At 30.9% G+C, this 23,315-nt stretch overlaps 1 protein-coding gene across 2 annotated transcripts in view; it reads left to right on the forward strand.

Annotated features, from left to right (window-relative positions):
• Positions 1-23,315, forward strand: part of LOC132911303 (uncharacterized protein MAL13P1.304-like) — a 308,863-nt gene that overhangs the window by 23,139 nt on the left and 262,409 nt on the right. The gene's annotated exons all lie outside the window — the stretch shown is intronic.

Raw genomic sequence — 23,315 nt, forward strand, 5'->3', positions numbered from 1 at the left:
GTGACTTATGGTCAGTTTGCGTTCAGCTTATATTATTTATTTTAGTTTATATTATTATTAGAGTTTATATTATTTATTAAATAAAATTACAATGGGTTATTATATTAAAAATATTATTATTGATTAGTCATTGCAAGAAGAAAAACAAGATTAACGCCGTAAGATATATTTTACAATAAAATCTAGAACAAATATTTAATTTACGAGGTGATATAATTCTAACCAAGATTTATACGGCTAATTTTCAGCGACACAGAGCATCACACGAAGAGAACACAATGATTTATCTAATGGAAAGTAGACCATTATCGCGGACAGTGCACTTCGTGTTATTATAACTCATCCACGAAAAATCCACGTATATATGAACGATAGTTCATTGATTCAGAAGGTTCTTTACCTTAACAAGACCTTTTTCCATTTCGATAAGAAATTTCACGGTATAATAAAAGAACGTGCTTTATTTTACTACCTACGCAGATCTATCTAAAAACACCACTAACTTTATACGACCAATACATCACAGTTCCTCGTTAAATTTTAATCCCTAATTAGTCAGAATCTCGAAACAAGACATGGCAAAGAATATAAAGAATATAAAGAAATGCTGAAATAGTATCGTAGGAATGAAGATTACAGGAGGAAGCTATGATACGTCCAATTTTATATTCTTTTCTTTATTTTGATGTTATTAAATAATTAGAAAGGTGTGTTTTAATATATTATTATATAAACACATAGTATATAAACTAATATATAATATACTAATATATAAAGAAATAATTTTCAATACATTATTTTAACCATTAAATAACAGCAAAATAGAAAAATTTGCTTATCATATTTTTCTACTGTGATTTTCATTTGTATGATACTATTTGGTACAAGTATTTCAGCAATAGATGATAAATTCATCAAGTCTTACGAAAAAAGACTAATATCTAATGTGTAAAGTATGATGATTAATACTTTTGAAATCAATATTTTTCGAGATAGTTCAGATCAATACTTTTAATGTAAATATTTCCAAGAGAATCCCACAATTAAATTTAATAAAAAGAGTTTTGTTAATATGCGATCGACAAGGTATTGGATTTCATAAAATTGTGACTTACCATATCTTCCCTCTGTGATCTTCAAATGTGATATAAAATATTGACGGCGAAATAAAACATCGAAATAAAATCAGACTACATCGTCAGCGAAATTACAACCCTCACAATCCACTTTCCTAAGACAGCCCCTCTTTCAGCTATCCTATATTCGTCAATAAAAATCGACATAAAATAAGATATTTTCTCAAAAACGGATTTAAATTTCGTCCACGGAATCGTAGCACTTGTACAACGCTAAATTTCATCCATTCGCCAAGATGAAGGCCTTGTAACCTAAGAAAGATTGCTTCAAAAAGCATTCAAGGAAGAATGGCTGCCACGTACAGGTGAGTCAAGAATTCTATACTACAATGGAGAGGTTACAATTCCATTTTTCAAAGGCTCAAGAGAAACACTCGGAAGTCCGTTACCGCGTCTACATTCGAAACTCGAACGACGTGGTACGTTTCATCCCTTGGAGACTCACCAATTTCCATTTTTCCCTTACTCGCATGCGGAGCTTGTCTCGATTCTTCGAAGATAATTGCGATTCGAAAATCTCCTCCTAAATAATCTTCGCCAGTATAATTGAAACGAGTCCTGGTTTGTTAAGAATGTCGAATTCCTACGATTAAACCTTCGATAGATGGAAATGCTTCTCCTCCATTTTTTAATTTTCTTTTCGGAATTATTATTTGGGCAAGAAATAGCAAATTACAGGAGTGGTAAAGAAGTTTTTTAGGAATTATATGCAACAAGTTTGCAGGTGTTTCGAGAGTGTAACTAAAGAGAGTAGCTGTTAACGGTTTATTGGCAGTTTACCAATTATTTTTTCTCAATAACCGATTATATTGCCGAGAAAGAGAAGTTTAATGCTTGAATGAGAATCTTGGAAATTAAGTCGCTTGGAAAATAAAGGATCGCACACTTCGATTTTTTGTTGATTGAGTATTATGAATTAATATCTCCAGAATTAATTATTTCGAAAATTGTATAATTGAAAGAAGAAATATTATAAGAATTGAATTTTTATGATATTACAATGATTTGATAATTAATGTCTAAAAAGTTAATTACGTTGAAAATTAAATAGATAAGAAAAATGAATATTTACAAGCTTTGATTTTATGTAGTATGATAATGGTTTCTATTCTATTTTAATTCCAATGATAATTATTTCTAATGATCCTATTTTAATATTAATTATTAATTCAAAATAACTTTACAAAATACGAATCGAGGAGAAGGCCATTCATAAAATTACAAATTTCATGTAAGAAACATGAACGTATTCCTTCACCAAAGGTTGAAGAAGGAATGATTGACGGTTTCTGTCATTTCGAACAATCTTTGTGGGAGCTAATAATATCACCCGACACAAAGAATCCGTTTGCTTTTGAAATTTTATACATTATCGACTCTGAATATAAAACTTCTATTTTTTTTTTTTAGAATTTACAATTAATTTATTGCATTTCTGTCTTCTCTATTTATTAATTGTTCAGTGGCATTTTCCCACGTTCCACAATCGATTTCGTACGAAACATCTATCCTTGTGTCATAAAAGTACGTAGACTCAAACAATTAAACAATATCCCAAATGTAAAAGCATCTCTAGCGTAAAACGAATTTGTATTTGCACCTGGAAAAGGATACTATATTTTAAACTAAATTATGATAACACAAGATTTGCTTTGTAATTAATTAGACGGAAAAATAACTTTTCTTTTGAGGAAAATTATACTTAAAACTAGTATTTCGAATTTTCTATTTTCATTTGTTCCTATGAAGAGAATTAAAACAAGCCTCGATAAGCAATCGGATATTCGTTATAATTTTCCTGTTAGAAATAGCAACATCAGAAAGCCTTTTTTCATCAACTTACATTCTGGATTGATGTTATTTAACAAAAAATTTTACCCCATACTACACTGTTTTAACGAATGAACCTACATTACACGATACGCAAAATATGATATTTTACATTCATATACATAATATACATTTACATATTAATGTATATTTTACATTAAAAATTCCCATTTTTGCATATGACATTCGGGTGTTATTCATATTTTTATCAATTACAGTCAAATTGGCTGCAAACATTGGGAAGCAGAAATAAGTACGATATTGGAAAATTATCATTACTTAATTGCTTTCAGAATTATATATATACACTTTTACAAAATTCACAGATAATGTACTAATTTTATCTTGCACTAGATGAAATCTTAAGTGAGAATACAAAATGTTATTCAGAAATTTAACAAGTTAGATAGAAAAAGTAGTTATGATTTTCATTATTGTGCAAAATATATTCTCTCTCTTTCTCTCTCTCCCTCTTCGTCTAAATAATAGTGATTTTAATTATTATGAAAAATATTTCTTTTAATTTTCTTTCGTGTACATTTTCATTTCTTTGTTGATTAATAATTTCCTTTATTAATTGTTCCATTTGTACTTTCTTTGATTATGAATTTTTCCTGTATTAACTTTCAATCATCGAAATAAATTTTGATTTTCGATTTTTCTATCCCATAAATGATAAATAAATATAACTTTATGTCTACTACTTAAATAATATAAAAATTTCGTCGGAAATTTATGTAAGAGAAAGAACTGCAATCGAGTCAGTGAATCAATAAATGAGAAAATTACAACGGTTGAAAATGCAGCGATGCATCGACGATTACGTCCCCAATGAAGTTAGATACAAAGAGATGCAAATGACGCTTGATACCGGAAAGCAATTTGGATATATGATACAAAGCTAGTGGGCGCTGTAAGTGAATTTCCCGTCATATACCAAAAAGCCTCTGTTTCGTGCAAAACTAAACCTTTTAAATAAAATTCCTTAGGGTCAAACGATTCGAAATTTTCACACTCTTCAAGATTATTTCTTTATATTTAATGCATAAGCATACATACATACGTACAGTGAGAGATCAAATTGTTATGATCATTTCAAATTTTAAATAATTTATACGATTTTTTTTTATCAACTCTAGAAAACTTTACAAATTACACAAGTGTAATCTTCGAAATATTTAAACACGACACTTCCAAGTTTAAAAATATTCTACAGAATGAAACATTCAAGTTTTAATGTAATCTACGTACCGTCAAAATTCAATTTTTGATTGAACATCAATAAATAGTTGGCCAAATATCATCCACGATATCATCGAAAATAAAAATTTATTCTTGGATGCAAAGATACGCCATAAAATTGAAAATTGTGGAAAATACCAAGGCACGTAGGCGATATTTAGTCTCTTGGACTATATTCCTTTAGCCCGGCCATTGGATAATCTAATCACCGATTTCGAACGCTATACGCGGCGAGGATCCTCTACCAGGCACGTTCTCTCTTTTTTCGCTCATTCTGGAGGAAATTTTTGTCAGCTGCAGTTCCATCGAATTTTCCTGGAATATCGGTTGAAGCTCAGTTCCGATTGGAATTTTCTGCCTATCCCTTATCTGTGACAATCCAGGAAGGCTCGCGATTTCTTCTATCATCTTCGATTCATGGATCAAAGCACGTTCGAACATCGTGGCAATCACAGGACGTTCCTCCTTTTTCTACGGTTGCTTGATAAGGCTATGACCTATATGCTCAGTGACAAAGAAATAGACCCATCTACCCTTATCCGACGGAAAGTAACAGCAGCAGAGCCTCACCTTCCTGAGAAGTTAATTCATACTGAAGACGAGTGATTCGAAAATGATAATTCGTTTCATCTGAAGCCGACTTTGTAGAGGAGTTTGTCGTTTGGTAATGGTTTGTGTGGATTGCGAGAATTATATTATGCTGTAATACACTGTGACAAGAGGGCCAAGTAAGTAAAGTAAATTGATCTCTTGTGAAGAAAGTTATTACACTGTGAAATTATGACTTAATATTAATTTGAAGTTCATTTAAATTTTACATGTGAAGTGGTGAGATTTGGACTTGTAATAATTAAAGGTCGACATCCAATGCGTCAGAAATGAATTTCTTAAGATGAGGGTTAACGGAGAGTAGTAATATCAATTAGAACATGATCTGAATATTTATCTTTCATGTGAAGAATAATCTAGCTTTAAATTTTCACCAAAACCTATTTGTAAAACGGTAAATTATGCAATCGTAAAATATTTCCAGGAAATATCTTCTCTTATAATATTTTATTTAAACAAATCGATTATCAGGGAGAATACTTGATGATAGAAAATATTCCGACTCTTTACAATTTTCTGTTACTCATAAATCCACAAGTTTATTGGAAAAATTAAATTGCCATTTCATAAGTATAAAAATATAATATTTTGGTAACCGAAAAACCTGTCGAATTCGATTAAAACATTCGTATTTTCTCACCGAGAGAATAGCCATTATCCTCCAATTTCCTTCTACCTTCTTTTCTGGTATTTTACGAAGATTAAAGATGTGAAGATTCACGACTTTTTTAGTTAATGTTTCCTATAATATATATCACAAATATGAAAGTAGATATGCGTGTACAGAAAGGAATATGGTTATGGAAGTTACGTGTGAAATCTACCGCGATACATTTTTCCAGTATTCTCGTGCTTTTCATCTCACACGTGTATTCGACATTCTAACTATGTTTCTCTGCTTCAAAGAAGAAACGAATAGGACAGGAACGGAAGTAAATGTTAAAGAAACGACGATCGATCAGTTATCTATAATAGTTGTAAAATTTGAAATAGATTCAACGATATAGTGAAACGCCATTTTTCACTGCTATTTGTCTTCAAATAAGCGTTACAGATTCGGCAGCGAAACTCTGAAAAAATTGCAGAGTTCCATCTCAATATTTTTCCATACAGAAGAGAGAAATTCTTGGAATATTTATAGTGACAATTTGTTCTCAACAGGCAACAAATATTTTTCATTCTTTTTATACACGTCCTCGGAAGTGAGGAAACAAAGGTGACAACTGGCTAGATATGAATCTTAAATACGACTTTAAATACGAAATATCAGACTCATACACTGGCTCATAGAAGTATTTGAACATCTATCACATAAAACTTTTATATTCATATCGTATGTCTTGTATAAAATATTTTGAAGCTTTGGTAGCATAAGATTTTGGAAATGAAACATGACTGTTACGATCATATTAGTGAAATTTGAAACCAGTTGGAATGCACGAGTGATACATGAAAAAAGAACATAAGTTTCTTAATGCAATATCAGTACGAACAGATAACAAAAAAATTATATGATTCCCATAAATCATAAGGTATTTCGTTTAAGTGGAGCGAAATGGATTCTAAGAAAGAAATACCAGCCATCAAAAACGCATCAAAGTTGCATGCTTATATGCACAAATTTTTATCAACTTCCTTTAACTCTCAGCGACTGGCTTCCAGCTGTCGCAATAGAGCTTCTGATACGAATTGATTATCGTTTAGCGCGATAGTTGGAGGGCGATAAGCTAGAATTTATTTCCGAACTGCCTTTCTAAGATCAATATAAAAAGAAACGAGAATAGATTCCTATCGTTTCACAAAAAGATATCTGTTATTTCCTACAGCTTTCTGACATTCCGCGATCGTTCTACGTTAAATTTTTCATATTTGCCGAAAATTTATTTGTCTTGAAATAAGAGTTTTGGATTGGTCGACGAAAACATGAAAAAAAATTACAGAGTTCCATCTTAGTATTTTTCCATACCGAAAGGAGAAATTCCCGAATTTATTACGTTATTGGAAAGCACCAGTATTTTCTAAATTTAGTTTCAATCTTTCATACCTGAATTTCAGCTTTCATAGCTATCAAAAGTGTTACGCTATGTGTATCACTATTTTGTAAATTTAATTTTCATATCAATATTGAATTTTTCACATCTGTCGAATGTGTTGCTTTATTGATGTATCATTATTTTCAAAATTTTATCTCAATTTTCCACGACTGCCAAAACCGTTTCATCATTAGTGTGCCATTATTTCTTGATTTCTTAGTTCGAACTCTAATTGCAAGGGGGAAAGTAATAAGGGAGTAAGGAAACACATTCCAAGTTCCAATATGAGCGATTGGGAGCAGGCCAACTTATCCATTTCAATATCGACACGTCCTTTACTGCTCCGTTTATTGAATTGAATTTATTTTTGCTCAAGAGCTTCTTCAAAGCACTCGGTTGTTTATCCTGAGGAGAAAATAAACGAGAAAAATTCCTGAACTGAATGGCGAAAGAGAAGGCAAAGTGACCAAAATGGATATTCTAAGTAAATGAAAGTGGCATGAAATTGAAACAGTTGATGAGAGAAATATATATAGTGACGAATAATAGAAAGTTTAAAACTGTTACTCTATGAATTTTAATAACTTTTGTACCAAAAATGTTTATTCATTCTGCGGTATATATTTATTTATATAATATATAATATAATGTAATATATTCATTGCTCTTATTAGATATAAATCCATTTTGTAAGATTATATTGTCTTTTTATACTTCTTATTTTATAAACTTCCTGTATCGGGCCATCTTGCTGATTAATATCTTTTAATTCGCAGAAAGAGCACGGAATGTACGTATTTTTCAAATATATAAGGAAAAGACAAGAAAAAGATCCATGGAATGGTAGTTTCCTTTAAGTAAAAAATTATAAAGTAATCTATCGAAGCTTTCGATCCTCCACTAGGAAACGAATTCAGTTTCTATATGTTTATGTATAATTGAATGCGAGGAATGGAGAAAATAGATTAAACGTAGGATATTATGGATTTATTCAAAGTAGCTCCTCTTTAGTCATATAACAGTAAAAATAAAAGATACAAGCAGAAGTTAACTCAACAAATTACGAAATTAGAATTCTACCTGTAAAGTGAAAAATAAATCCTGTAGCTGGTCAGGAGCAATTACTTAGTGCAATTACACTATGCCTGAATGTTTACTCAAGTTAATATTTGAAATAGCTGTTACCTATAACGTAGTCAACCATTTTTATTAAATATTAAATCGAACGTTGAAGTAAAGCTTAAGAGAAGTATACGTATAAAAATAAAGTACAAAAATAAATCACGGTAATATAACATTTTATTTTAATTTCTTACATATTGTAACACTAACAATCATGATTTTAGCGTATAATAAAAAATCATTTGATCTTTGAAACAAATAAAGTAGAATTAATATAAAATACAGAAAAGAAATAGAAAAAAATATAGAAAAAATATAGAAAAAAAACAAAATAGAAAAGAAACAAACAAAGCAGAGGATAAAAAGAATAAAAAGTTAAAATAAAAACACTGATAACATATTGACATGTTGAAAGCTATATAAGACCATTTTTTCATAAAAATTACTAACAATGTCGTTCGATAAATTCTGTATTTTAAGAACAGACTGTCTTCAAGAGGATGTTCTATGCTACTTTTCATCCTGTCAATTACATATAAAACATTTAAAAGGCTTACATTTCCATATAAATGGAACTTATATCTTCTTTTTAACAAACCAGAGCAGATATTGTTCTAAAAATAACCTTTATTCAAAAGATGTCTATGCTATTCTTCATCTTATTAAGTACACATAAAATATTTAAAAGGCGTACATTTCTGTATACTCAACGTATATTTCTCTCCTTTAATAAATTAATATACATATTGTCCCAAGAATAAGCTTTTCAAAAAATTTATTTTATTTTATTCTATTTTTCATCCTGTCAAGTACAGGTAAAACGTTTAAAAGGCTTACATTTCTATATACCGAAATTATATTTTTTCTTCTAGCAAATTAGAACTTCTTGTTGCAACGTTCCACGCATGTATTTCAATCTCGACTTTCGAGTAACAAACTGGTCACGATATTACCAGTGTGTCACGTTCTCGAACTCGTTTCTTCCCCCTAATAACGTTTCAAGACCACATCAGCTCCCTATCTGTCGGCTGAATCGTTTTGCACCATCCGCGTGTCGGGAACAAAGAAACAAAATCTTTTTAGTCAGCGATATTTGCACCCCTCTGCCTCTTTTCCTTTTATTTTAGTTTATTTCTTTTTAAACCAAAACTGGAATAAAATGAAACATTACACTGTCCCTGGAAACTCACATTTGATGCTAGAAGTCATTGTTTTATTTTTCCGGCTCAAACTACGATGCTATATCTTTTAACGGAAACGAAATCGAGATGGACGCAATGTGAAATTGTGCTTATTAAAAAGATATAGAAATTTTGTACGGAACTGAAAACATAAATCAAGACGAAAATACTTAGTCGATTAAAAAAATTTGTGGAACTTTGGGATTATTTAATTTTGCAAAAATTTTGTTTCTTTTCGTTATTCTAAATATTTTATAGATTCTGCATTATAGATATTATAGATATTATTGTGTATAATATCTGTTTTATCTGCTTCTGTTTCAAATTACCCGACTTTATAGTGTTTCAACCCTCTTTGTATAGATTTTACATGTTTTTTTACTTAAATACGAAAAACAACTAAGCATCATTATATGAATAAACATTATTATTTAATACGATTACTGAAACATTGAGTTATGTTCTGAGAGAAAATGTAAATGCATACATGATTATATTGATTTAAATCGATAAAGACAAGAAGAAAATATATCCATCCGATAAGTCTTAGGCTCGTTCTACTGACTTCCTTTGACCAGCAAGAAATTAGCGCAACAAAGAGTTAATTATTCGCAAATGCAACAGCTGGGTCCTCGAACAAGCTCACGCTATCTCTAAAAGCAGTTTCCGTTATTGGAATATTAATTAACGAAAGTTTAAGAGGGCTTCATGGTGACTGTATTTAACTGAAGCAATTTGAACCGTACATTTTAATTATCTGGTCTTATTTAACACACCACCTCCACTCAAAACTTATCATTCAGAAGAGAACGAAGAAAGCGGAAAGAAAAAAGGAATTTACATATCGCGTCGTTGTACAAATCTTATGGATCAAATCAGTTCAGGTTTCCTTTTCACAGCTTGGTTTTGCTCCCTCGATGACGCCGAAAAGTTTTAACAAACTTTAATCGAAACACCAACTGGAAAGAAATGGTAGGTGGCACGAGTCCATTAAAGGGCCTTTGTGATGAAGCACTTAAAGCTTTTCAATTTCCCAAGACTTAAATTTATGCGTAAAATTGCGTAAAAAAGTGTTAAAAACATTATTGCCACCGGAAGGAATGTTTATCGGTTAAATTAAAACTGTTTCAATAAGATCCGGAAGCAGAAGAAAATTAGAATCAAAATAGGAATAGCAGCGAAAGGATTACAACTCAATTTCAATGAACAACACAGCTTACACTCGATGTTATCCTTTTCAATAATAAGTTCTGTTTCGTACTATCATTGAAACTCCATTAGCGCCTCTTGTTTCCCCGCTAAGTCTTTCATATTTCCTTAAAAAATGTTTCGAAACAAATAAAATTCTCTTATCAATGCAACAGTTCCAATTTCCAGATTCAGCCCGCTCTGCTATACAGTGTACCTCAGTGCAATCATGGTAGAATCGGAAAAGGGATGGTGCTATGTGGAAATATAAATTGAAAATATAGAATGGTATTTTCTTCGTACGACACTTTGTTTCCGGGATAATTGACTTCGAAAATTTGTGAAATATAGGAAGACTGTGGAAAAGGAACATGAGTCATACATTAAGTGACGTCATAATTGGGACAATGTTATTAACTTTTGGATATTTTTCCTTAAAACTTTTCTAGGGCAGAACATGGTATTTTTGCATAAAAAAATGGAGAAGACACAATTTTAAATTATTAAATCGATGAAAGATTTAAGAAGAAATTTTAAGATTTGAAACAATGTAGCTAACAAAGCTTTAGTGATTTCTAGAATATTTAGGAATTTCTAAAGAAAACTAGGCTTCAAATGAAAAAATCTCAATTTACATTTTCTACTTATCATCATATCTAGATTAATCTTCTGCCAATTACTCACTCCTATTCACTCAGAAATTACTCAAACTCGCATTAAATGCTAACCAAATTTAAATTCACGTAGTACTTGACAAATCTTCAAATTTGATTTTCTCAAAAGCCAAGAAACGTCACGTGAGAAAATATTATTCCACATTCTCGACTTTTTTCTCTACGTAGAATCACCTTCTTGTTGATCGTACCATGATTACTCAGACACTCTGTATATTTTCTGGTTTCTTTCGCGGAATGTAATGCAGTAACGAAAGGAATATTGATTGAAAGGAGAAAAAGAAACAGCGAGGTCGGAGGCAGAGCATTTTTATTGGAACGCAAATATCACGATCTCTAACAATGCAAGGCACACAGATTTTCTCGTTGCAGCAAATGTTCCATTGTGAGAACATATTAAAAAAAGCAAGGAGTAACTTGATTATATCGCAACACTGGAACAAAGCCGTGTTCTGCGAAATCGAATATCTCTGCTCGTTGGTGATACACGAGCGAATTCGAGGATAGGATGGAGAATGTAATTCTAGTCTACCTGCGTTATCACAAAATTAATTCGCTCACGCGATAGCGAAGAATAGTTTCGATAGCTTTAGCAAGATCCAGCGTAATTATTCGAGCGATTTTTCAATGGGTGATTCTTTAGTCAAATTTTTTCACATTAATCGAGTATTTTAATTCAAAATATTATTTTTATTTCTCATAACTCAATTTTCAATTTGTGTTTATATAGAACGAGTTATTTGGATCAGAATCCATCCTTTATGTTCTGAAGGTATTTTAAAATTCCACATTCGTTAGAATTCTTTCAGAACATTTTTCATGGTATTAGAATATTTTTGCATATTATGTACATCCTATGGCGTTGAGTTAAAATTTTTGCCTATTTCAGTTTCTCATAAATGTATAATTTACAGTCATTAGTTTTTCAATTTTGGGCAATTGTATTATATTCATACAATGTTTACAACATCTAGGATATTCAAACATTTCAAAACTATAATTAAAAAGATAATTTCCAATGATTCAAACGAAGAAAACGGAAGAACTGATACCATACAAATAAATTTTTCTCTTGTTTGTGATGGAAATGTTCGGAGAAAAATTTCATTTTCGAAATTTGATATTCATATTCTGGAATCAAACAAGGCGATACGGTGAATCAGAAGTATGGGAAGATTAGTATAACTCCGCGCTAATTTAACCAATCTCCAAGGACTTATCACGATCTACGAATAGGCGCTGTGAATTGTTGCACAGTGACTTACCTCGCTGAAAAAATTCGCAATGCCACTACAATTTCTACGACTTATCTAATTAAACCAGATATACTATAATACGTAACCATCGAATCAATCATGCAATCCGATATATCTAACAAATAAAAAGAAAAGGAATTAAATAAAAATTTCACTAAAAAATTCGTAAGAAGAAAGGTGGAGTATAAACTGTACGAATTTTTGAGTTATTGGTTAAGCTATATAAACTTTATTGACAGTAGCAAAATAAATTAAAAGAATTTATAAAGTTATAAATATATACAAAATATATATGTAGGAAATGAAAATTATGTTGTATATCTATTGAGAAGTTAATAGAATTCAATGTGCAGTGAAGTAAATTCTCCAAATGTTTTTGATGAAGTTTTTTTAAAGAAGATAAACTTACAAAAATTCTAAAGAATTCTTAAAGAGTTCTGAAACAATGTTATTTTTTAATGCATCGTTTCTGGTGTATGAAGTTCATCTATTAACACATATAAATTAGTAATCAACTAATGGATGCTAGACCGGCGTTAAAGATATGTTGCGTGGCATATACAGAGCAAAATGAAAGTAAAAACTAAGATAAAGGAGCTTTTTCAAGCTTAGCATTACGAAAAGTTGAAGGTTCAGGCTTTTTAAAATATATTCTCAATAACACCAAAGGGACCTGTTTAGTTTCATGAGAGAACCTGTATGAACGTTTATACTCCTGAAACATGTGGAGTTAAGACATATGTACGGAATTAAAGTTAATTCAGAGCGTGTCATGTTACTAGGTGTGAAACTACACAATAAAATGCAGCTCTCTATAAAGCACTTGTAATTAAAATTATTTTGTATACAAATATTTTTTGGCATAATGCATTTAAATAATTACCAACTTTATTCTTTGTTATCTTATAATTTTATATAAGGTAAATAAAAATTTATTTTGTTACAAAGAAATAATGTCGATAAATAATAAATAATTACCTTTTTATCAAGGAAAGAATATTAAATTAGTATTTATTATTATAACAAACAAAATATAAAACTGATTGATAAATTCTACGAAATTTACACAACGATTTGTATTTCATATTACTTTTGCACTTATAAAAATAGACTGGTAGATTATATTTAATCTAAAAGACAACACGCTTTAAACTATTTAAGCGAGAAAGCACATGTGACATTTATTTCACATAATATACGTATTTTTGCAGAAAATACCCTATAGAGAGGGGAAAAAGATTTTTTTAAGAAAAAAGAACGAAAAATGTAAATTATTTTTTCCGGTACCTACAATTTGATATAGAACCTAAAAAATATTGAAGTGTCTACCCTTCTTTTTGTGCTGCGAATATTAATACTTCTTCCTACTTCATAATTAAAATTTTACGCTACTGCTCATTTGCGATTTACAGAGCAAGGGTGTAAAACGTTCAATATCTTCTCAATTTTCCACTTTCTATGGTCGATGTACGTTGAATGCGGCATGGTATCAAATATCCAGATGCGAAATACGAACGTACAGCGGAACATTGATTATCGATAAGGATCGATTATATGAAAATCAATTTTCCGAGAGACCGATTATCGGAATATCGCGATCCACGTAAACAATTCAGCATCCTCAAGACAGATTTGCGCTACGTTCCATACTGAATTATACCTATACATCTACGAGTATCAATGATTTCATACAATACGTAAAATCAAAAATGAATATCGAGAGGAAGGCTAAATTAAGACCGTAATAAGTATTACATACGTGAATATTATCGTAAACTTCTGAAAGCAACTGAAATTTTCTAATATGTGAAAAAGACAGGATATTGGAAAAATATTATAGGTACTGAAATTGAAGCGAGGGATACAGAAATGAGTCGGATATTGCACTCCGTTATGAGAACTCGATGTCTTATATATTTGAGAAAATTCATTTCTATTTTAATCCAGAAACGAACGAATTCCTTTCGCAACATGTATTATATTAAAGCCATTTTTCTCTTAATTTTACTGATAGTTAGTTTTCAAAACATGGTCATCTATTTTAAAGATAATTGGATAGTGTAGAGTGCGTTGCAAAAATTCCATACTTTTTGAAGATGGATAGCTGTACCTAAATTAATTATGAAATAAAAACTTGTAATTAAATTAAATAGTTAGAAGAAACCTTTTTTAAATAAATACGAACCTGAAAATTCTTAATAAATCGTAGAATTTTTAAAATCTTTAATATCTTATAAAGAAGGCTTCGTTTTAAATATATTTTTAAATAAGTAAAAAGTTCGAAGTGATTTGTAATAATTTGATCACCTACTGTGTATTAGCACAACAAGATGAAAAATCGCGATTTCTTATTCTGTTAATTTCTTCGGTCGAAGAGAGTCTTGAAAATATTCCGAGGATGAAAGTGTTAAGAGAAGCTGCTGAATCCACGGATAATTCAAAAAGCATTCCATTATCATATCTAGAAACTTTCTGTTCGCATTTCTCTAAGATCTATCTTCAAATATTCAAAGAGTATTTGGTAATTCAAGGTTCCACGTCCATTATTCTTTGGAATTCGGCTTGGGACACGGATCGATCAACCTTATTTTCAAAATACCAGTATCTCTCAACCATCAACCGATTGAATCCATTTTATATATCGAGAATATATATGTATCCCACAAGCTTCTTTCATAATACAAAATAAATTCTTTCATCTTTCATATTTTTCGCTGTTGAACTATTGATCAAATCATTCGATTTCCTAATATTGTAAAAAGATTGTGGATTTCAAGATGACGGAATATAATTTTTGCTTTAAAAATACTGTAAATATATGGTTATTAGAATTATTTATGGAATTTTGTTCTACGAAGCTATTTCTAATGCTCTTAAATCTACAATACATAGATGATTCTAATTGATGTGGTATAATGAAAGTAAATAATGTAGATACTTCTCCAAAAATATTAAATATAAAGTAACAAGTATTATAGAAGAATATAAAATGATGAAGATACATAATTAAAAATTATTTTATTAAACTTTATATATAAATAAAATAACAAAAAGATTATGAAAGATATACAGCATAGTAAACATTTTAATATTTTAATAAAAATTTATTTTTTCCTCTAAATACTGCATTAAAAAACTCAATTAACCTGAAAATCTCAACCATCGCATGAATTGTAGTTTTGGTTCAAGCCGTTGTTTCACAAAGGCTTCACTGCTTGTTAAAAGCGTGATTGTCGCAAATTACCTGTCACCTCCAACTATTCTTAAATGAAATGTCGTAAATGGCCAACACTTTATTATCATCGGTTAATCGATAATCTTTATGTATTTATATCGTATGATACTATATATTCGGTGTGCAATCAACAAGGTAAACTTTGAAGATGAATATCGCGAATTTTCAAGCGTGAACAGAATTACAAGATGAAGCTTTGGCGGAAAAATAAAACCTTCAAGCCATACGCAGTTTCTATATCCAGCCACGTTTTCACCATCGTCGTCTTCTCTCAGTGTGAAAAATTTTGAGACGCAACCAGAAACTGAATGTATTTTCAGCGACACTCGGCGTAGTTATCTACCCTTGCGGGAGACGTAAAAATTCGTCACGTTCCGTGTCGTCCATAGCATCGCGACGCATACGGATGCAATCCTTTTCACGGTATTTGCATCGTGAAACAACATTATTATGCTTCACTATCCACGATTTCATTGCTATCATCTGTACTTTCGTTTACTTGTCGAAAAATAAAATTCTTTCAAAACTAGAATATCTTTTATTTCTTTTCTTAAATAATTTCAATCGCGCAGTCTAAGTCGTACGTTAATTTTTGCCCACTCTTTAACCCATTAAGTACCAAGAAATATATACGATTTATTATAATATTACAAATACATCAATTTTGTAAAATTTTGTAAAACTATAGAATCTAGAAGGAAGAAATAGTGATAAAAATAGTATTAAACGCATCCTTGAAGATCCCTTCACGAGCCACAATTGCGTAACGTTTATCACATACGTAACCACTATGAAGAACGCAATAGCGAACGAAAATGTATCTAAGTTAATTGAAAAATACTGAAAATTAAATTTCGTGTTAGCGAAACGTTGGCGCTTAATGGATTAATTGAAAAACTACATAAAAAAGAATCTATAATTTTATGATACGTATGTACATTTCCCAATTTTGTATTTTATTTCTTTTTATGCGGTTTGCTGTTTCTAAGTTTAAAAAGTTAAAATCCTAAGAGAAAAAGATTAAAAACACAAGAGAAAAAAGGTATGTGGAATAAAATGTGACAAGTTTCCCCTATAATCCATGGCCAAGGTGTAAAGTTACTCTTAAGATAATGGTGGAAGATTATCCCTTTCCTATTAGAACCATGTGGTGGTTTACTAAATTTAATAGAATTCCTCTTTTCCGTCGAAATACGGTGAAATTTTCGAAATGAGCCCGTCTCAAACTAAGGATGTTTTCCTCTAAGATCTCATTTCAAAATCTCGCTCTTCGGCTTTCTCGACTGAGGTGTTCCGTTGCCCGTCTTGTATAATCGAAGTATCGAGTAACACGAAACGTTTCCAAACAACATGGAAATTCCTCCATTTTCTGAAAACAAACCTTAATATAAAATTTGTATGTTAGAATCTTTGAAAGCTAACAATACTTTTATATTTATATTATCACTGAATGTTCATATATTTTTATATTTGTATCATATAGAGAATAAAACGAAATAAAAAAATGAGACGATGGAATTGGAATCTTTTTTTTCTGGAGAGAGATCCTGTTTAATAGGATGATGAACATAAAAACTGAAAAATGGAAAAGCGATTGTGCAAGTTAATTCGATTGCGAGCGAAGCCACGAGTCACAAGATGAAAATGCAATCAATGCGATTGCAAATTGGTAAAACGATGAAACATTAAACGCCAGACAATAAATTACCATATCTATGTGCATTTGAGAGGCGTTTGTGCAAAATGCTTTGTACACACATACATGGAATAATTATTTCCAACTTTTCAACGTTTTCACATTTATTATTAACAATGAAAATAGCCATACGCCACATACATTACTATGTTCTCAATCCGTCATATATTTCAGGTATTTAATAAAAGTTAACTACTTTACATAAAGATTGAAGCTATTATTAGCCTACGGATATGTTTTTATAATAAATTTGAAAGTGTCAAATTGCCCAAATATATACGTAATACGAAAATATATATAAAATATAGTGCTTTTTATAATATTTGGTATGTAAAACAATTTTCTATCGAGATCTATTGCATCTCTTTTTATTACAGTCTCGAAAATATGAATCTGCATAAATATCCACAGACTAATTATTACTTTATATATTAAAATATTTGGTAATTTGGTTTCTTCTTATTTACTAAGTGACTTATATTGATTGTTCCTCTGTATAGTTCCGAGAAAACGCTGCTTAATTCCACTTACAGATCCATTAAAAAATTCTACAGATCTTTAAAGATTGCAGCGTGCAAATTAGAACATCCATTGACTATTCTTGTTTCTCATGATAAATTCGTAATAGTATCTACAAATTATTTTATCGCAGCCAGCGTCCATAGACGCGTTCACTTTTATAACGATCATCACCGATAGATCGTTAATATCTCCATCGCGGACTATTCGTAATGGGAGCAGAACAGAATTCGATCATTCGTATTTTGTTCGTTAATTAATCTCGAAAACGAGCTACTAGGTCGAAATTACAATAGCGCGAGAACAATTCAGTTGCTACAGGCTGTTAATTACTGACACTGTTCAATTTATTACTATACCTTGCTTGAGAACTATTGTTTATCCGAACATCTATTTTTTCTGTTATTTTACAACTCTGGACTAACATCAAAAGATCACAGATGATGACAATAAATTGAAATTAGTTTTGAATTAGATTATTGAATTTTAAGATATCCAAATCTTTCTAAATACTTCTTTTTTAATTACAAGTTCTATTGTCATAATTCTTCAGTTACGAACTAAAACAGAGGTCTAAAAAATGGACAGGTAAACAATATCAAAACGCGAAATCGCAATCGTTAAACAATGTTTATCATTCGCAAATGTACCTGGTATTAATTAAATTGTGGAATGTCAATGGGTACATAATTCACGAAGGATCATGGTAAATCAATTACACGATAAAATTAGAGCGTTCCATAAGCGTTCTGGGGCAGGTTTCGTGTAGGCATAATTTTCGGTAGGATGATCACTCGATGGTAATGACATTGTCAGGCTTTGTAAACGTGTAAATCAACACGGAACGACCACGTGGTAACAAGTAACGATGCAAATTACATGGAACATTTGCAGAGCGCGCACCATTTCCCTGGTAGTCTGGTCGATATTTATGGACCAACGAGTTTTCTTCTAGTTTTTCATCCCACCGTCCACTTTCTTATTCTCCTTTCGATTTTTTATTTATATTCCTTATTAACCATTCGCAAACGGAATGATGAGTGCGGCGAAAATTATTTACAAATTCGATCATATTTATGGATAGCGTGGAAATTCGTGGTTAAAAAAGTTGTTAGAAATCACGAAATTTAATGAGAAACAGGTACAAACATAGTTTTTGGCGTTGTAACGCCAGAATGAAGTTGCTCTTGTGACAGTTCGTTGAGAATCAAATCGATTGATCGCGATATTGTGGTTTGCCCAAACGTTACTTCGAATTGTGATTCAATTATTGGAGGTTGTTGATTACAGACACCAAATCTGGTTGATCAAACTACTATTTAAACATTCGTGTCGTTTAACAGGCACTTCCTGTAGCTCGATATTTAATTGAAATTAGTAGAAAATAATTAGTTAGTCAAATGTATTTATAAAACGTTTGTCGTAAACGAAGCTGCATATCTGGACCCTAATTTAATTTAAAAATTGCTAATTTACTAACAAGATTGATGACAATTTTGGTCCTTATGATATTATAAAATTTATTTTAAAACATTAATATACGATATTTGTACATGTCAAATAATGTGCATTTGCACTAGCTTTGATGGCTTTTCCAAACTGATAGGTATTATCATGATTAATTTCAGCAGTATTTTTTAATATGTTAACAAATCACATATTTCATTTCGAAATACTACTAGCATTAGTTTATATATCTTGGTAATATTTATGTATTATTAACTACAAATTAACTATAGATCAAAATGTCTACACATTCGTGAGTGATAGTGTACATGAAATCAGCTCAATCAGAAAAAGTGTGATTAGCGTTACATTTCAAAAGAAGAAGACCTTTGAAAACAGCAACACTTTAAAAGTATCCTATTATTTTTTATAAAAAGCACTGTCTTAGTCAATTGTATCGTTGAATCTCGATTCGTTTTTGTTTAGAATAATGCAATTTATGCTTATCCAAAGCAACCATTATAATTATTAGGCACTATCCTTATGAATTGTTTTATCTTTTTCAAATTCTTTCGAATCCATCATAAAAATACTTTTTTACAACTTCCAATTTTTCAATTTTTACCATTTTTCACGAGGGAACCTTCCAATATTTTTTTTAATCGAGTAGAGAACAATGTCAGGCATCAAATAAAAATATAGAGTTAGAAGTTATTCATAGAACATAACGAAGATATTTGCGTCAGGTGAATGCAAGATATCGTTTCGATTCAATTGCGTTGGAGTGGTAACAACTTGCTGATTCGAAATTGGAATGAAAGAGCATCATGAGGTTTTGTCGAAACTTCACAGAGACATTGACAACGAGCTTTCTCTATAGCTCTTACGATGTTGATGTACATGCTTTCAACGAAATCGACGAATGCAATCGATGGCTAAATTAAACAGAAGTACCACTGCGTTTCTGAATCTTTAATGGGCAGGTTTTTCCCAGCCTTTTACCTCGTTCGACTTATTCTCCTACAAATCTCGCAACGTTAAGAGGAATAGAAAGGGTTTTACGAAACTCGGAATTTACTGGAGAGTAATAAATTGATTTCTGTATTGCATGATTCTAATCCCATCGTTCACTTATTTCAACAACAGTTGAAACTAGAGAAACGTAGAAAATCATGATCCTTGCTTTCCGCGAAACTTTCCGGTGATTTGTTAATTTCCAACAGCAATTTATTCTGTCGCAATTCGTCTAGAAATTACATTTAAATAATTGTTATCATTGCCTTTCACTTTCCTTTGTTACAACTTCTACATTCGATTTATCTTTTTGTTTAAACTTTAAAGGCTATTATAGGTGAAATTTCACCTTATACCAATCTTGTTTAACTCTTTCACTGCTAATTTTTACGGATTCAGCGTGGTAACCAAATATTTCACGGATAATATTATTAAATTCTCAGAGAAGGTAATCATTGCTGTGATAATGTAATTGTTAAGTCATTATTTTTACCAACTAAGCAAACAATAATTTTTCTATTCTTCGTTTAATATTGAATAGCAATAAAGTATTTAAGTTTACTAACTTTTTAATTTATAAGACAGGATAAGCTCTCAGCCATGATAGCATAAGAATAAAAACTCTTCATTATTCAAAAAATGCAGCAATCAGATTTCACAATATCCCAAGTCACAAAAATTTCAGAAAATTCATTTGATATAAGAGGAAATTTCCAAAGAGTAAAGGAAACAATCGACCAGGACAAAGAACCTGATCGATAGACATTCTAAATCGAGATTCGATGTAAAGCATACCTAGTAGGACGTAATATATAGATGTTCCATGGTCGTATTAATGCACCTTGTACATACATGTTGTACATATATCATCACTTTTGCGGTTGACATCTATCCTATAACTTTCTCGGATTCTATCGTACCTGCTTTCCAAGCCACGAATAACCACCCGTGGCGAACATGTCTCGCGGTTGTGTGCACGGCATCGTAAACAACAAATTCGCTTTACTTCCCTGTGTGCCGATCCAATGGGGAAACAGCATGGCTCGAAAGAAACTCGTCGACGCCGCGAAACCCGGGGGAATATCTTGCCTCATCGACGTTTTTATTGCGGTCCATCGACAAGAAAACGTTTGCACGGAAATAGAAACTTCCTAACTTATTCTTTCACTCAGGCTTCCCCTCCGATTTCTTGAGAGATTTTTCGGCACAATTGGGTGCTTATCATGCGACTTGTAATTTTTTGAAATTTGATTACTTGATATCCACGGATGCGATACGAACCTCTCAAGAACCGAACTAATCAATTCAGATTGTTATTAATTTCTTAATTTCATTTCATAAATATATGATTAACGAAATCTATACATTGTTAAAATTAATAGTTGTCATATCATATGGGACGTACATATTAACCAATAAGTAGGTAATTATATCCAAAATACATATAAAATAACTTTTTTTTAAACTTTGTAACATAGTTATTGCAACATCATTTTATACCACAGTACCATTTTATAATCCAAAATAAAAGGATTAATATATAATTCACAAAAAGCAAATGGTTTACTTGCACAAGTTCATTCATCACAAGAAGACGATACGAACTATGATGAATTCTAAGGTAAATTTAAAAAACGGTATTTATAACGTCATTATTTTGTTATACTTTTCAATTTGCGGATTTGTCGTTGTGGCTTCTACACGACCCATGTATGAATCAACTATACAGCAACGCATAGCCAGGATTTATCCCGTGAAGCTAGATCTCAACAAAGATGAACGTGATACAAGGGAAGCTTCCTGTTATTTATGAAGGGAGCTTTGTGTACAGCAAGTAATAACACATCGTTGGAGCATGCAGGTTACAAGGCAACGATTCGAATATTATCCAAGCAGAGTACCATTACTGGTCGTTGTAACTCACGAATAAAATGATTTAAGGATCCAGTAAACATTAGTCGCCCATTACCTATATTAACAATACAAGAATCCTATAATCTCTAAATCCGACTTATTCTTTCAAACATATATACTAGTTGAAGAAAGTATTTGAACACCTACCATAGAAAATTGTATGTCTATATTGTGTGTATTATATAAAACATATTAAAATTTCATCATTGGTACAATGAGACGCGATTATCATTATTCCATTGGTAAAATTTGAAACCAATTTGAAAATTGATATAAAAGTTACAGGATATTTAATGCAGACACATATTTACTAGAAAATTAAAAAATCAATCTGAGCACGTTATTGAAAAAATATGATACAAATCTGAAAATCTATAGCGAAATTACCTATAATACCTAAATTAATTATTAATAAGATATTTATTTCAAGCATATATTTAGTAGAAAATTGTATGCTATCAATACAATGGATAATTGATTGTTTTAATTAGTACTCGTATTTTACCTGACACGAATAATATATTCATAAAAGTGTCTACAAGTATACGAATACTATCGTGAACCTGTCCGCTTGCGCATAAAATACATACACGGTATTTAATAATTTAGCGCAGATGTAGATTCACGTCTATTTTCCCTGTTGTTCTCTCTTGTTTCTCCTCGAATCACGAACTTTTGCTCCCTCTTGATGGGAAATGCTTTTCCTGATTTGTTGGTGGGCCATCGAAAATACTTGTGGCTGGATTAAGTGGGTGAAAATATGCGGAAACTTCTTGGACCGTGATAAATTCAGGAATAATTAGGAGACTTCCTCTCGTAAATGAATCAGCCCTCGTATAAATTTTATTTGCACACTTTTAATATAAACTTGACTGTTTCTGTGATATTTTACAATTTCCCATGAAATATATGCTTCTGTGAATTTTTGGTATTATATGAGGTAGTGAGAACAACGAAAGATCAACTCAAACATTTAAAAAGTGAATAATTCGCTATTTAAAATGCAAATGCTATATGAAATATTTAGTTCAATATGTACTTTCTGTATGTTATCTAGGTTTGATTTGGAAAAAATGAGTTTTTTCACTTTTGTATGAACACAACTTATCGAAATAAATTGCACACCCAGAAAAATGTAGTTTAATCCATTCTTGGTCTCAATGCCTCAATTAAAAATTATGTTTCAATCTAATAATTTAGATAATGTACATAATTTGTCA

The sequence above is a fragment of the Bombus pascuorum genome, chromosome 10 (assembly GCF_905332965.1).
Source record: "Bombus pascuorum chromosome 10, iyBomPasc1.1, whole genome shotgun sequence".
Lineage (NCBI taxonomy): Eukaryota > Metazoa > Arthropoda > Insecta > Hymenoptera > Apidae > Bombus > Bombus pascuorum.